The sequence below is a fragment of the Salvelinus alpinus genome, chromosome 12 (genome assembly GCF_045679555.1).
Source record: "Salvelinus alpinus chromosome 12, SLU_Salpinus.1, whole genome shotgun sequence".
NCBI classification, from domain to species: domain Eukaryota; kingdom Metazoa; phylum Chordata; class Actinopteri; order Salmoniformes; family Salmonidae; genus Salvelinus; species Salvelinus alpinus.
Window position 1 is genome coordinate 17023447 of NC_092097.1, and position 15671 is coordinate 17039117.

The window sequence follows — 15671 nt, forward strand, 5'->3', positions numbered from 1 at the left end:
TACGTCATCTCTTTGTGTTAATATGGTTAAACTATATGGCAGCTGCTTGTGCAAGATAACCCTACGTCCTTACACACAACTAGAGCAATAGAGCAAGCATAAATTAGGTAGGGAGGGGGTAGTCTGATTTTGCCATACCTCAAAAATCACATTGTTGTTTGGAGAATTCTGTATTGTATTGAATTCTGAATTCTGTATTGAATGGTCCACTGGCTCCCAGATGCAAGATTTTGATTGGCTGTTACATTTCTTGGACCCTCCCTCTTCTGCTTGAACACTCTCAAAGAAAAGAGACATTTTGGTGAGTTTACCTACAGGCTATGGTAAAAGTGTAGTGTATCAAGTGTGGCCAACAGTCTGTGATTTATTGAAAGTGGATAAATCGATGGTAATAGTAGTTTCACAATAATCAAGGATCAGGTTTTTCTATTCTGAAGGAATAGCCGGCACATACACAGGTCAAAGTGAGAAGGAGGGTAAGAAATTTGCCAAGGGTGAATACACGATTGTCTTCTGGACTCCGAAAACTTTAATTGGCTCAGAGAAAGGGTGAGGCCTACTTCAAACGTCATTGTTCCACGAGCGTCTCATTGGATTGGCTGTCGATGAGGTCCACACTATGGTTCAATGGTGATTTGTGTGTAACAAAAATGGGGTGGAGGGGGGATGGAGGTACGGCTATGTGGTGAGAGAGGGAGTGGTGAGTGGATATGGTTGCCGCTATGTGGGGTGGGGTGCATGCCATGTGTATGTACCTATGATTTGATATGCCCTGGTATTATTTGACTTGTAAAATGAGTGTCTGATGTCTGTTATCTGCTAATTCTTTGATCAGTTGTGTTTGTGCATTTTAGTATATACACTACCGTTCAAAAGTTTAGGGTCACTTAGAAATGTCCTTGTTTTTGAAAGAAAAGCAAAAAAAATTGTCCATTAAAATAACATCAAATTTATCAGAAATACAGTGCAGACATTGTCAATGTTGTTAATGACTATTGTAGCTGGAAACCGCTGATTTTTAATGGAATATCTACATAGACGTACCGAGGCCCATTATCAGCAACCATCACTCCTGTGTTCCAATGGCATGTTGTGTTAGCTAATCCAAGTTTATCATTTTAAAAGGCTAATTGATCATTAGAAAACCCTTTTCCAAGTATGTTAGCACAGCTGAAAACTGTTGTCCTGATTAAAGAAGCAATAAAACTGGCCTTTTCGACTAGTTGAGTATCGGGAGCATCAGGTGTTCATGGGAGTGTCTCTGTTTATTGCACATCAGCCAATGAGGGTAACCGTGACAAAATTGTCAACAACTTTCTGAGCGCAATTCCCTTACTTTTCTGAAATGAGGAAAATAAATTCTGCTCTGCCCATTACTGAAATGAGACATGCAATAGCCCTACTGTCTATCACCACTGAGGTTTTGGAGGATAATGAACACTTGAGTGATGATGATTTATGACAATTTAGGGCTTTGGATTAATACTGTAGGTATTGTCTCATCTGCTTAACACTTCAAAAGGCTTATGGTATGTAGTCTAAGATATTATTGTTGTGGAAACAGGCCCTTTTACCATTGAGCTGTATGGAAAAGTAGAATGTATGCCATACACACACTGTAAATAAATCATTTAGCTTAAAGATTTGTTCTAATACTCATTTATCTATAGCAGTGGTTCCCAACCTTTTTCGGTTACTGTACCACTAACTGAATTATGTGCATTTTACCTGTAAGCCTATGGTCTCATGAATCCACCGTACCCCCTGTGGATAAGCCAAGTACCCCCGGTTGGGAACCACTGATTTAAAGTATAGAGTGGGCCAAGATGTGACCTGTCACCCATAGTTACCTGTTCATAAAGTTAATTTTTTTATCTTTCGCTTTTCACTTGACCAATAAAATCCAGATTTGTAATCATCCATGTTCAGTGGACTGTATGACATTATTGTAAATGAACTTGTAGTTGCCATTTCTGGATGAAACAAGTAAAGTGTACTACACAACTTTCAAAACAGAAAAAGTGTGGGCTTTCCCCCCAGTGTTAGCCTAGAGAATTGTGAAAAGGCTATAGCAGTTGTGTTACTGTTTTTGCAGTGTACACATCACAGCCCATAAAACATATTCCTATATAAAGTTTCAGACAGCAACAACAGGAACAATGTTAACAGTACATCAAATTGTAAGTAAAAATAATTACCAAAATAAACAGTAAAAAAAGGAACACAGAATATGTTCTATTCAAATAATTACACAAATTACACAACAAAGAATGTAACATTAGAAAAGTAAATACACATGTTTTGTGAGTCTACATTGTCATTGTCTTCTTTCCTCTTTCTTACATTACTTCTCTGTGGAATTGAAGATCATTTCCATTCTAGGGTCTCAGCACTACAGCTGAAATCAACTGTCAACGTTTGTGCCTCTGTCTACATGCCAAATGAGCAGACAGTTTCTTCTTCTCACGGTGTAAGTTCAGTTTGTGGTTGCTGATCCACCACACTAGTTCCTCGTAGTTCAATTTGTGCAACAGATTTTTTTAAAGTTCTGGAAGCTTGGGTAGCACCTTCCAGGTGTCAAAGCAAACACCTTCTGATCAAGAAGCACACATACTATATGTCTCAGATCTACTTGAGATTGAGTGCTTTCCAGACTCTGGCTTCAGCTAACAGTCATCAAATCACTGCATGAGGTCTGTCTGCTCTGCAACGGTCCTGCTGTCTTTCTGTGCAATGTCAAACTGGACATGGACCCCTGGATGTTGGATGAGGTATTTTGTGAGGCGCACATGGTGTTTGCAGTTCTTGCATCAAATACTTTGGTATTGCTCTGGGCTGACTATGTTGAAGACATATACCATTGCATCATATGATGCAAAATGCACCGTACTGGGATGATTTCTGTATTTTGAAAGTTACATATTTAGAAAACTTGATTGCTGACAAAGCAAAACATTTTGGGACTACGTCAACAATGGACTAATGAAACAAATACCAAAAGATAATTAAAAAGGACAATTCCACCCAAAAACTGTGATCACTTTAGTTGTCACTTCTAGCCGAGGTTGCACCAAAAACGATGCTTGTAGCAGTTGAATTCCTATATCTGGCGGCTGGTCATCTGTCTCTGGGTCCCTGAAAAGGCCTTGTCTCGCCGGAGTGTCAGTGCTTTCCTGAACAGACAGTCTTTTGGTACTTCTGGGGTTTGAGACAGCTGCAGCACACCTTTTCGTTCTAACTCTAGAATTTGCACTTTCCCTCACAAAACAGATAATTCTTACCATGTCACTGGCACATTTATATATATTGCATTCGGAAAGTATTCAGACCCCTTGACTTAATCACATTTTGTTACGTTACAGCCTTATACTAAAATGGTTTAAATATTTTTTTCCCTCATCATTCTACACACAATACCCCGTAATTACAAAGCAAAAACAGGTACATTTTTTTTTGCAAATCTATTAAAAATAAACAGAAATACTTTATTTACATAAGTTCTCAGACCCTTTGCTATGAGACTTGAAATTTAGCTCAGGTAAATCCTGTTTACATTGATCATCCTTGAGATGTTTCTACAACTTGATTGGAGTCCACATGTGGTAAATTCAATTGATTGGACATCATTTGGAAAGACACACACCTGTCTATATAAGGTCCCACAGTTGGCAGTGCATGTCAGAGCAAAAACCATGCCATGAGGTCAAAGTAATTGTCCGTAGAGATCCGAGACAGCATTGTGTCGAGACACATACAGTGGGGCAAAAAATTATTTAGTCAGCCACCAATTGTGCAAGTTCTCCCACTTAAAAAGATGAGAGGCCTGTAATTTTCATCATAGGTACACTTCAACTATGACAGACAAAATGAGAAAAAAACATCCAGAAAATCACATTGTAGGATTTTTAATGAATTTATTTGCAAATTATGGTGGAAAATAAGTATTTGGTCACCTACAAACAAGCAAGATTTCTGGCTCTCACAGACCTGTAACTTCTTCTTTAAGAGGCTCCTCTGTCCTCCACTCGTTACCTGTATTAATGGCACATGTTTGAACTTGTTATCAGTATAAAAGACACCTGTCCACAACCTCAAACAGTCACACTCCAAACTCCACTATGGCCAAGACCAAAGAGCTGTCAAAGGACACCAGAAACAAAATTGTAGACCTGCACCAGGCTGGGAAGACTGAATCTGCAATAGGTAAGCAGCTTGGATTGAAGAAATCAACTGTGGGAGCAATTATTAGGAAATGGAAGACATACAAGACCACTGATAATCTCCCTCGATCTGGGGCTCCACGCAAGATCTCACCCGTGGGGTCAAAATGATCACAAGAACGGTGAGCAAAAATCCCAGAACCACACGGGGGGACCTAGTGAATGACCTGCAGAGAGCTGGGACCAAAGTAACAAAGCCTACCATCAGTAACACACTACGCCGCCAGGGACTCAAATCCTGCAGTGCCAGACGTGTCCCCCTGCTTAAGCCAGTACATGTCCAGGCCCGTCTGAAGTTTGCTAGAGAGCATTTGGATGATTCAGAAGAAGATTGGGAGAATGTCATATGGTCAGATGAAACCAAAATATAACTTTTTGGTAAAAACTCAACTCGTCATGTTTGGAGGACAAAGAATGCTGAGTTGCATCCAAAGAACACCATACCTACTGTGAAGCATGGGGGTGGAAACATCATGCTTTGGGGCTGTTTTTCTGCAAAGGGACCAGGACGACTGATCCGTGTAAAGGACAGAATGAATGGGGCCATGTATCGTGAGATTTTGAGTGAAAACCTCCTTCCATCAGCAAGGGCATTGAAGATGAAACGTGGCTGGGTCTTTCAGCATGACAATGATCCCAAACACACCGCCCGGGCAACGAAGGAGTGGCTTCGTAAGAAGCATTTCAAGGTCCTGGAGTGGCCTAGCCAGTCTCCAGATCTCAACCCCATAGAAAATCTTTGGAGGGAGTTGAAAGTCCGTATTGCCCAGCAACAGCCCCAAAACATCACTGCTCTAGAGGAGATCTGCATGGAGGAATGGGCCAAAATACCAGCAACAGTGTGTGAAACCCTTGTGAAGACTTACAGAAAACGTTTGACCTCTGTCATTGCCAACAAAGGGTATATAACAAAGTATTGAGATAACTTTTGTTATTGACCAAATACTTATTTTTCCACCATAATTTGCTAATAAATTCATAAAAAATCCTACAATGTGATTTTCTGGATTTTTTCCCCTCATTTTGTCTGTCATAGTTGAAGTGTACCTATGATGAAAATTACAGGCCTCTCTCATATTTTTAAGTGGGAGAACTTGCACAATTGGTGGCTGACTAAATACTTTTTTGCCCCACTGTATGGGGAAGGGTACCAATTTTTTTTCAGCATTAAGGGTCCCCAAGAACACAGTGACCTCCATCATTCTTAAATGAAAGAAGTTAGGAACCACCAAGACTCTTCCTAGAGCTGGCCGCCGGCCAAACTGAGCAACCGGGGGAGAAGGGCCTTGATTGGGGAGGTGACCAAGAACCCGATGGTAACTCTGACAGAGCTCCAGAGTTCCTCTGTGGAGTTGGGAGAACCTTCCAGAAGGACAACCATCTCTGCACCATTCCACCACTCAGGCTTTTATGGTAGAGTGGCCAGGCGGAAGCCACTCCTCAGTAAAAAGGCACATGACAGCCTGCTTGGACTCTGACCATGAGAAACAAGATTCTCTGGTCTGATGGAACCATCCCTACGGTGGTTGTGCTCCCGAGAGGCGCAGCGGTCTAAGGCACTGCATCTCAGTGCAAGAGGCGTCACTACAGTCCCTGGTTCGAATCCAGGCTGTATCACATCCAGCTGTGATTGGGAGTCCCATAGGGCAACACACAATTGGCCCAGCGTCGTCCAGGTTTGGCCGGGGTAGGCCTTCATTGTAAATAAGAATTTGTTCTTAACTGACTTGCCTAGTAAAATAAAGGTTAACTGTAAAAAATATTTTAAATTACAGTGAAGCATGGTGATGCATGCTATGGGGATGTTTTTCAGCTGCAGGGACTGGGAGACTAGTCAGGATCGAGGGAAAGATGAACGGAGCAAAGTACAGAGAGATACTTGATGAAAACCTGCTCCAGAGTGTTCACCTTCCAACAGGACAGCGACCCTAAGCACACAGCCAAGACAACGCAGGAGAGGCTTCGGGACAAGTCTCTGAATGTCCTTGAGTGGCCCAGCCAGAGCCCGGACTTGAACCCGATCAAACATCTCGAGAGAACTAAAAATAGCTGTGTAGCGACACTCCCCATCCAACCTGACAGACCTTGAGAGGATCTGCAGAGAGGAATGTGAGAAACTCCCCAACTACAGATGTGCCAAACTTAGCGTCATACCCAAAAAACTTGAGACTGTAATTGCTGCCAAAGGTGCTTCAACAAAGTACTGAGTAGAGGGTCTGAATACTTATGTACATTTTATAATTATTTAGAATTTTTTATACATTTGCTAAAATTTCTAAAAACTTGTTTTTGCTGTCATTATGGGATATTGTGTGTAGATTGAGGAAGGAAACAAACAATTTAATCCATTTTAGAATAAGGCTGTAATGTAAAAAATTTGGGAAAATGTCAAAGGTTCTGAATACTTTCCCGAATGCACTGTATATACTTTTATATGAGTAGAAAATTGCGACAGGAGCCACATTCTGCTTTTGAAAATCCATCAGTCAGCGTGACAGGTCCCATTATCTCTTCTAAAGCCCGTGTGTAGTCAAGTCGCAATAAAGAAGATTTACTTTGCAAAAGGTTATGTTTGCTCCTGTTACAGTCGTACGGTTCACCACACACAAGGTACAGGCTACATCGACATATTTTGATGGGGTCTTAATCTGCGATTTCACAGCCATACTCATGCACAATTGCACCTACGACACTAATCTATTGAGCTCCTCCGCCCAAACAAGGCATTTGATTGGTTTGATGTGTTGCGAGGCACCACCGATTTAGACCAGGTTCCCACCGGTTGATTTTGTGCATGGGACTTCCCCAGGCTTCCCGTTTAGGGAGGAGGTTACAATGAATAGTGAATATTTAAAGGACACTTTTGTGATCAACTTGGAATATGACCATTCCCTAAAGTGTTCCACTTTCACCTAAGCTTTGACAAACAAAATGAATAAAAACTACCATGACATGCTCTCTTTAATGGTGACTACTGCTGTGGCAAGAAAGTATTACCATGATTTGATTTGACTACATTTGATAGTGTTACTAGCATTTTGGGCTTTTGATTCTATCTGGATCTGTCTTACAACACACACTGTAATATAATATGTAAACCCATTTCCACAGTTTTGCGTATCACTTTAACACCCCTTATAACTTTGAGTGTGAGGAAGTTTGTATTCTACAGTAGAGACTATACTGAGTAAATGAAAACCTTCCTTTCCCGTTCATCAGATGATAATGCATCACTCTACCTACGCCACACACACTGACAAAGGTCATGACAGCAGACACAGCCTAGAGCGCACATGGGCAGACACCAACACACACAGGTCAATGAGACATTCCAACCAGACAGACAGAGAAAGTCAGAGGGAGAGAGGTGGAATAACGAGTTCAAGGTCAGAGCAGCATGTCTGTGGTCATGGAGTGCTTTCGCATTCACTTTCCCCACTCTCAAATCAATACAAACACTTACACAATGTCTTTGTAATACATAAAGGGTTACACTAAATTGTTGCCATTATAATTTTTGAGCGATGGCCTTAAGGTTTTTGCCTGTGGCTATGGGTTCAAATGGTTAATTTTCGGTTTTTAAACAACTAATTGACCGATGTCGGTTCAATTATTTGAATTCCATTGCATTCTGTTTCCCCCCCCCTCTGTGAACTCGATGCTCAGGTTCTGTAGAGATAAATCAGATCAATCCCGAACTGTGCTATGTAGTAGGGAGTTGTAGTTTCCAACAAGCCAATATTCTACATAGTTTAGCACTGGAAATGTGGTAATTAACTACAATGCCCATAATCCATTGCACCTTTGCTTACTTGTCCGGTCTGTGTTGAGCAGACATGGTTAAACCGAGAGAAGAGAGAACGCACGAGAGGGATAGAAAGCAGTTACTTGCGAGGTATCTCTACCTGAAAATACATTATCTAAGTGATTGATAAAAGTATGCCTTATTTACTTGAAAGAACTACTAAAATAGTGATTTTGACAGCATAGGTAGCAGCTCTATACAAATGAGATTATTTATAATGAAATAAAGTCAAATAAAATAAATATTTTGTTAAAGTAAATGAATGGGAATAAATGGTAAATAAAATAAGGAAGTCACTACCATCGTGGGATTTTTATTATTTGTTCTATTCTGTGTTGTTACAGCATTCCACCCACATAATGCATAGTGATTTAATGTAAAAAATATAAAAATCTAGTTCCTTCTGCATGCCTTAAACCTGCTCATTCACACTCAGTATAACTCATTAGTGTGTGTGTGTGTATGTGTGTGTGTGTGTGTGTGTGTGGTCGTGTAGGCGCCTCTCTCTCTCTGCGTTAAGGTATCCATTTCTGCTTTGCTCACAGTCGACACGGTCTTGATTACCACAAGCCGCAGACAGCACCGTGCAATGGCCAGACAACAGAAAGCACAGTGGGGACTGAGGTAGACCGACAAACAATACACCACAGGGTAGGATGGAGACAAGCATGGTGCTGAGAGAGATGCTAAATGATGTAAGAAGACAACATTGGGTGCTACTAGACTGCTGTCATCCAAGGTGGGTGACAGAGAGAACGTGTTTCGAGAGTGTCACTATAAGTAGCAGAACGTGTAAAAAAAAAAAGAAGCTAACTCATCACCTCTCTAACTGCTGGGATAAATAATGGAGTATGGGAGCGTGTTGTAGATTCAGCCCAATTACCCGTGTTTCTCTTCCACTCACTCTCGCTGTGTGTGATGTGCTGAGAGCCATGTCTGGGAGCAGTTATGGTCAAAATGAATAAATAATACATAATTGCCATGTAGCCTAAACCACAACAGAGCAGACAACAAAACGTCTGTGTTTGTGTGTTTTATAATCGTGTTTGCCACCCTGTCTGTCATACAATGCCCACAAACTGCGCATTACTCATTATAACAAGGTGGACAAGACCAGACACTAACTAAATCAGAGTGGGGGAAAAAGATCGTCATTAAATGAATACGTCCTTTTCCACACAGAAGATCATACAAAATGATTGCCTGATGATCTTCTGAACTTCCCAATAACTTTCTGGTGCATTTCAGTCACTTCATACCATACTTCCTTCAGATTGAAATAGTCAAAAGTACTGGCCAACGGATTAGTAATAGACTGTCATTGTCCCAATGAAAAAAAGTTAACATTGCCCGTTGATTGTATCACATTTTTACATGGTGGGGTCATTATTATTATTTGTATATAAAAATGGGCTCACTGGAGAAAAAAGTTTAGGAACCTCTGCTCTACCACCATCTCTCCTTCCTGAGATTAGGGACACAAAGACAGTTGCGCTTCGTAAAGATGACTCACCCTCTTAAAAGAGTTTGCCTTATTGGCTATGCTAGTGTGGAGAGTGTTATTATTTGTCTTTAGCCTCAGCTTAATAATTTGAGAGAGAGAATCAAAGCAGAGTTAATTATAAATCACATGTACAAGCACACACGTTGTGCTCTAGCAGATCCATAGAGGGTAGCTGGCCATATTTGTTGTGCTTCCTTGTTGATTAGTGCTGCATTGGGAGCTCTTCACTGAGCCGCTGTCACAACGGTCTCCTCATACCCAGATGCAAAGCAGAGTAGCCAATAGACACACCTCTCCTGTCTCCTACTGCATCCAATGCAGGTGTATAGGATTACCTTTACTGTTCTATTTTGGCCCGTCGAAGAGATAATGAAAAACTGTATCTGACAAAATATGTAGCCTGGGTGACACACTGTTTCTGCCTTAGTCGACTTGTTGTCTTGCCAAACAAATCATTGGCAAGGCAATGAAGTAGTATGGTCAAGTACAAAAACGGTCAGATTATGTATCAACTAAGGCTAACAGATACCAGATAAGACAGCAAAGGAGGAACTTCTTTCCTGTACTCTCTAAATGATGTGGCACAGACAGGGAGGAGGGTCACACACCACAACATTCTTCACTGGGTCTTGAGGATTCTGGATACCACGCTGTCTCTCAAAAACAAGGATGTGATGTGATTAGATAGCTACAACGAGCTGTGGCTCAAAGCAGTCAGACTTTCACGCTTGCCATACAGACTTGAAATATCTAGCCAATACATTTGGAATTGAATAACATTGTGTGTAAAGAGTTTGTCAGAGCTGTAACGATTTGACACTACGGCAAGTACAATACTAGTAGCAGTCATTGCTCCTGCTCGAGAGTCTACACATTCTGGGTGACGCGATACAACATCATCCTCTCACTGGCTTCTCCTCTGGCGAGCTCTCATTGGCTATTACTAATCACCGTTTTCAAATCTTGTCGTTACATCTCACTAAAAAGAACATAGCAGATATGAGGAAGCGTTTATAAAATATTTCCATCAACATTTCTACGGTCAAATTTTGTCTTGGTTACTTCAAAGCAAGGTAAGACATGCCTCTTTAAATCTGCGTATTCCTCCAAAACTCAGCTGTCCTGAGTCTGCACAACTCTGCCAGGACCTAGGATCAAGAGAGACACTTAAGTGTTTTAGTACTATATCTCTTGACACAATGATGAAAATAATCATGGCCTCTAAACCTTCAAGCTGCATACTGGACCCTTTCCAACTAAACTACTGAAAGAGCTGCTTCCTGTGCTCGGCCCTCCTATGTTGAACATAATAAACGGCTCTCTATCCACCGGATGTGTACCATACTCACTAAAAGTGGCAGTAATAAAGCCTCTCTTGAAAAAGCCAAACCTTGACCCAGAAAATATAAAAAACTAATCGGCCTATATCGAATCTTCCATTCCTCTCAAACATTTTAGAAAAAGCTGTTGCGCAGCAACTCACTGCCTTCCTGAAGACAAACAATGTATACAAAATGCTTCAGTCTGGTTTTAGACCCCATCATAGCACTGAGACTGCACTTGTGAAGGTGGTAAATGACCTTTTAATGGCGTCAGACCGAGGCTCTGCATCTGTCCTCGTGCTCCTAGACCTAAGTGCTGCTTTTGATACCATCGATCACCACATTCTTTTGGAGAGATTGGAAACCCAAATTGGTCTACACGGACAAGTTCTGGCCTGGTTTATTCTTATCTGTCGGAAAGATATCAGTTTGTGTCTGTGAATGGTTTGTCCTCTGACAAATCAACTGTACATTTCGGTGTTCCTCAAGGTTCCGTTTTGGGACCACTATTGTTTTCACTATATATTTTACCTCTTGGGGATGTCATTCGAAAACATAATGTTAACTTTCACTGCTATGCGGATGACACACAGCTGTACATTTCAATGAAACATGGTGAAGCCCCAAATTTGCCGTCGCTAGAAGCCTGTGTTTCAGACATAAAGAAGTGGATGGCTGCAAACGTTCTACTTTTAAACTCGGACAAAACAGAGATGCTTGTTCTAGGTCCCAAGAAACAAAGAGATCTTCTGTTGAATCTGACAATTAATCTTGATGGTTGTACAGTCGTCTCAAATAAAACTGTGAAGGACCTCTGCGTTACTCTGGACCCTGATCTCTATTTTGACTAACATATCAAGACTGTTTCAAGGACAGCTTTTTTCCATCTACGTAACATTGCAAAAATCAGAAACTCTCTGTCCAAAAATGATGCAGAAAAATGAATCCATGCTTTTGTTACTTCTAGGTTAGACTACTGCAATGCTCTACTTTCCGGCTATCCGCATAAAGCACCAAATAAACTTCAGTTAGTGCTAAATACGGCTGCTAGAATCCTGACTAGAACCCCAAAATTGTATCATATTACTCCAGTGCTAGCCTCCCTACACTGGCTTCCTGTTAAGGCAAGGGCTGATTTCAAGGTTTTACTGCTAACCTACAAAGCATTACATGGGCTTGCTCCTACCTATCTTTCCGATTTGGTCCTGCCGTACATACCTACACGTACGCTACGGTCACAAGACGCAGGCCTCCTAATTGTCCCTAGAATTTCTAAGCAAACAGCTGGAGGCGGGGCTTTCTCCTATAGAGCTCCATTTTTATGGAATGGTCTGCCTACCCATGTGAGAGACGCAGACTCGGTCTCAACCTTTAAGTCTTTACTGAAGACTCATCTCTTCAGTGGGTCATATGATTGAGTGTAGTCTGGCCCAGGAGTGTGAAGGTGAACGGAAAGGCTCTGGAGCAACGAACCGTCCTTGCTGTCTCTGCCTGGCCGGTTCCCCTCTCTCCAATGGGATTCTCTGCCTCTAACCCTATTACAGGGGCTGAGTCACTGGCTTACTGGTGCTCTTTCATGCCGTCCCTAGGAGCGGTGCGTCACTTGAGTGGGTTGAGTCACTGACGTGATCTTCCTGTCTGGGTTGGCGCCCCCCCTTGGGTTGTGCCGTGGCGGAGATCTTTGTGGGCTATACTCGGCCTTGTCTCAGGATGGTAAGTTGGTGGTTGAAGATATCCCTCTAGTGGTGTGGGGGCTGTGCTTTGGCAAAGTGGGTGGGGTTATATCCTTCCTGTTTGGCCCTGTCCGGGGGTATCATCGGATGGGGCCACAGTGTCTCCTGACCCCTCCTGTCTCAGCCTCCAGTACTTATGCTGCAGTAGTTTATGTGTTGGGGGGGGCTAGGGTCAGTTTGTTATATCTGGAGTGCTTCTCCTGTCTTATCCGATGTCCTGTGGGAATTTAAGTATGCTCTCTCTAATTCTCTCTTTCTCTCTCTCTCTCTCAGAGGACCTGAGCCCTAGGACCATGCCTCAGGACTACCTGGCATGATGACTCCTTGCTGTCCCCAGTCCACCTGGCCGTGCTGCTGCTCCAGTTTCAACTGTTCTGCCTGCGGCTATGGAACCCTGACCTGTTCACCGGACGTGCTACCTGTCCCAGACCTGCTGTTTTCAACTCTCTAGAGACTGCAGGAGCGGTAGAGATACTCTTAATGATCGGCTATGAAAAGCCAACTGACATTTACTCCTGAGGTGCTGACTTACTGCACCCTCGACAACTACTGTGATTATTATTATTTGACCATGCTGGTAATTTATGAATTTGAACATCTTGGCCATGTTCTGTTATAATCTCCACCCGGCACAGCCAGAAGAGGACTGGCCACCCCTCATAGCCTGGTTCCTCTCTAGGTTTCTTCCTAGGTTTTGGCCTTTCTAGGGAGTTTTACCTAGCCACTGTGCTTCTTCACCTGCATTGCTTGATGTTTGGGGTTTTAGGCTGGGTTTCTGTACAGCACTTTGAGATATCAGCTGATGTAAGAAGGGCTATATAAATACATTTGATTTGATAATGTAAAGTAAAACATCCAGGTTTCAAACAATTAAGGAACAGGGAAATATAGTGATGCTAATGATAGGCCTAACTGTCTTTTGATAGACCGTAGATGGAAAGGCTTTCCCAGAAACTTTCTCAATTAAATGTTAACTGGCTACAAAGTAGCCTATGCCTACCTGGTAGAATGATATCATGATTACTTGCATCAATCCAGTGGCCATCTGTTTTGCAAACTCCATCTCATGTGCGCTACAGAAACACCGCTAACCAAACAGTGCTAGGTTGCTGCCACTTGATTTAAAGGGTAACTACACTCAAAAATCATAATTTCTCCCATACCTCAAAAGTGGACTTTTCCCAGACCCCATTGTTGTGGACTTAAAACATCCAATGTTGTTGTCAATAAAAAATAAAATGTAATCTGAAACTTGTCAATTTCAATAGTATGCCTACTATTCATCTACCTGCACAATACATCTTAGTTGGCCCAATATGGGATTTATCCTTTTAGGTCATTCAGAGTACATGTCACTGTTTCTCAAATCATTTTTCACACAGGACACCTTTCCTTCACCTGGCGAGCTGTTTGGGAAACATTTGAGTAACTTAATTTCTCCAGACACCACTACACCACTGAGTACAATGAATTCAACCTTACCAAAATAATTAGTTTACCATCTTTCTGCAAATTTCCTCTCAGTGGGCAGCACAGACAAATGTTGAAAAACAACTGGGCCAGTGTCCTCACATCTTTAATTTATAGATCATATACTGTATAAACTTACTGTACTATGTGGTGATTGGCACCATGGACAACAAATTACACAATTTGGGGTTGTGGACTTGTGGTGCAGCATTCCTAGATCACAAGTGGCACTAGCAAACAGGAGTGACTCAAATCTGTGGCAAACATGATAATATATAATTAGAATATTGTTGTATGTGTGGAGAAAAATGAAAGTGAAACATCACACACATCAAGGACTGGCGGTGGGCAAGATCCCTCCGCACAAATAACAATCCATTCTAAATACCATGATAGCATCAAGACCCATGGAAAGAAATACACTAGACAAGGATAAGTTGCTTGATGTTTCTTTTTGCTCAACTTCATTCTCACAAACTGAGTGTGAGTAATGCGTATTAAATGACTAACCAAAATACATTTGACAGACAGTTAATCTACCAAGAGCAAGCGGGAAAGGTTTGTGCAAGGATTCCTACAGAACATATCAACAGAGATGGAGGGTTCTCGCATCGGTTTTTGTGCTTTGAAGCGCACATAGGTTACCGAACACTTTACCGCAGTGATTATTTTGTAGCCAACTTGCTCATTTTCAACAATCAGCAGACGCGGTAGTGTCAAAGTCTCACTCAAACTTTAAAATACACTAAAATTAGTTAAAAAAATATACATAATGCACTTGTGTGAATATATCGAAAGTAATTCGTCCCCTGGTGCTGTCAATGTGCAGTTATACTGTCTGATTTGTCAAGTATCTTAATTCTGTCAACTGTTGAAGATTTCCTTCAATACTGTTGCAATGATATAAATGTTAGGGAGTCGACTTACCTTCGTGTTCCTGATCAAGTTTGCTTTCCCTTGTGCTCGGCACCTAGACTGGCAGGTATCTTACACTGGAAATCTAGAGCGTGTTTGAGGAAACGTTCGACAGTTCACTCACTCGCAGGCTTGTCATTGGTGACGTCGGGCAGGTGCATTCCCAAGAGAGTGAGAAAGAGAGAGAGAGAGAGAGAGAGGGGTTTCGTTTGAGTGGTGAGGCGAAAGCAACCGACTGTAGACGAAAGTCGAGGAGTGAAGTCGGGGGAGGTGCATCTGCGACAGCCGAAAGTCTAACATTAATGTGGTTTTCCAACAGCAAGACACAATGGCAGTGTTGCCGTTGTTTATAGAAGTTGTTCTTTATATTGTCAAAATAAACATGTCTCCAACCTCCATATCACACACTCACAAACTTTGAAAGTTTCATCAAGTGCACTCATGATGAAACTGGCTCGCATGAGGACCGCCACCGGAAAGGAAGATCCAGAGTTACCTCTGCTGCAGAGGATACGTTCATTAGAGTTACCAGCCTCAGAAATTGATGCCCAAATAAATGCTTCACAGAGTTTCAGTAACAGACACATCTCAACCTCAACTGTTCAGTGGAGACTGCGTGAATCAGGCCTTCATGGTCGAATTGCTGCAAAGAAACCACAACTAAAGGACACCAATAATAAGAAGAGACTTGCTTGGTCCAAG

General features: G+C 41.9%; 1 protein-coding gene across 2 annotated transcripts in view; it reads right to left on the reverse strand.

Annotated features, from left to right (window-relative positions):
• The window catches only part of LOC139535625 (protein kinase C delta type-like), a 38376-nt gene extending 23185 nt beyond the window's left edge, over positions 1-15191 (reverse strand). Inside the window, exon 1 of one of the 2 annotated variants that reach the window (XM_071335225.1) lies at positions 14982-15191. The gene's annotated coding sequence lies outside the window, so the exon portion shown is untranslated. The remainder of the gene's footprint in view (positions 1-14981) is intronic. The other variant, XM_071335223.1, reaches the window with a different exon arrangement.
• Positions 15192-15671: the final 480 nt, after the last annotated feature.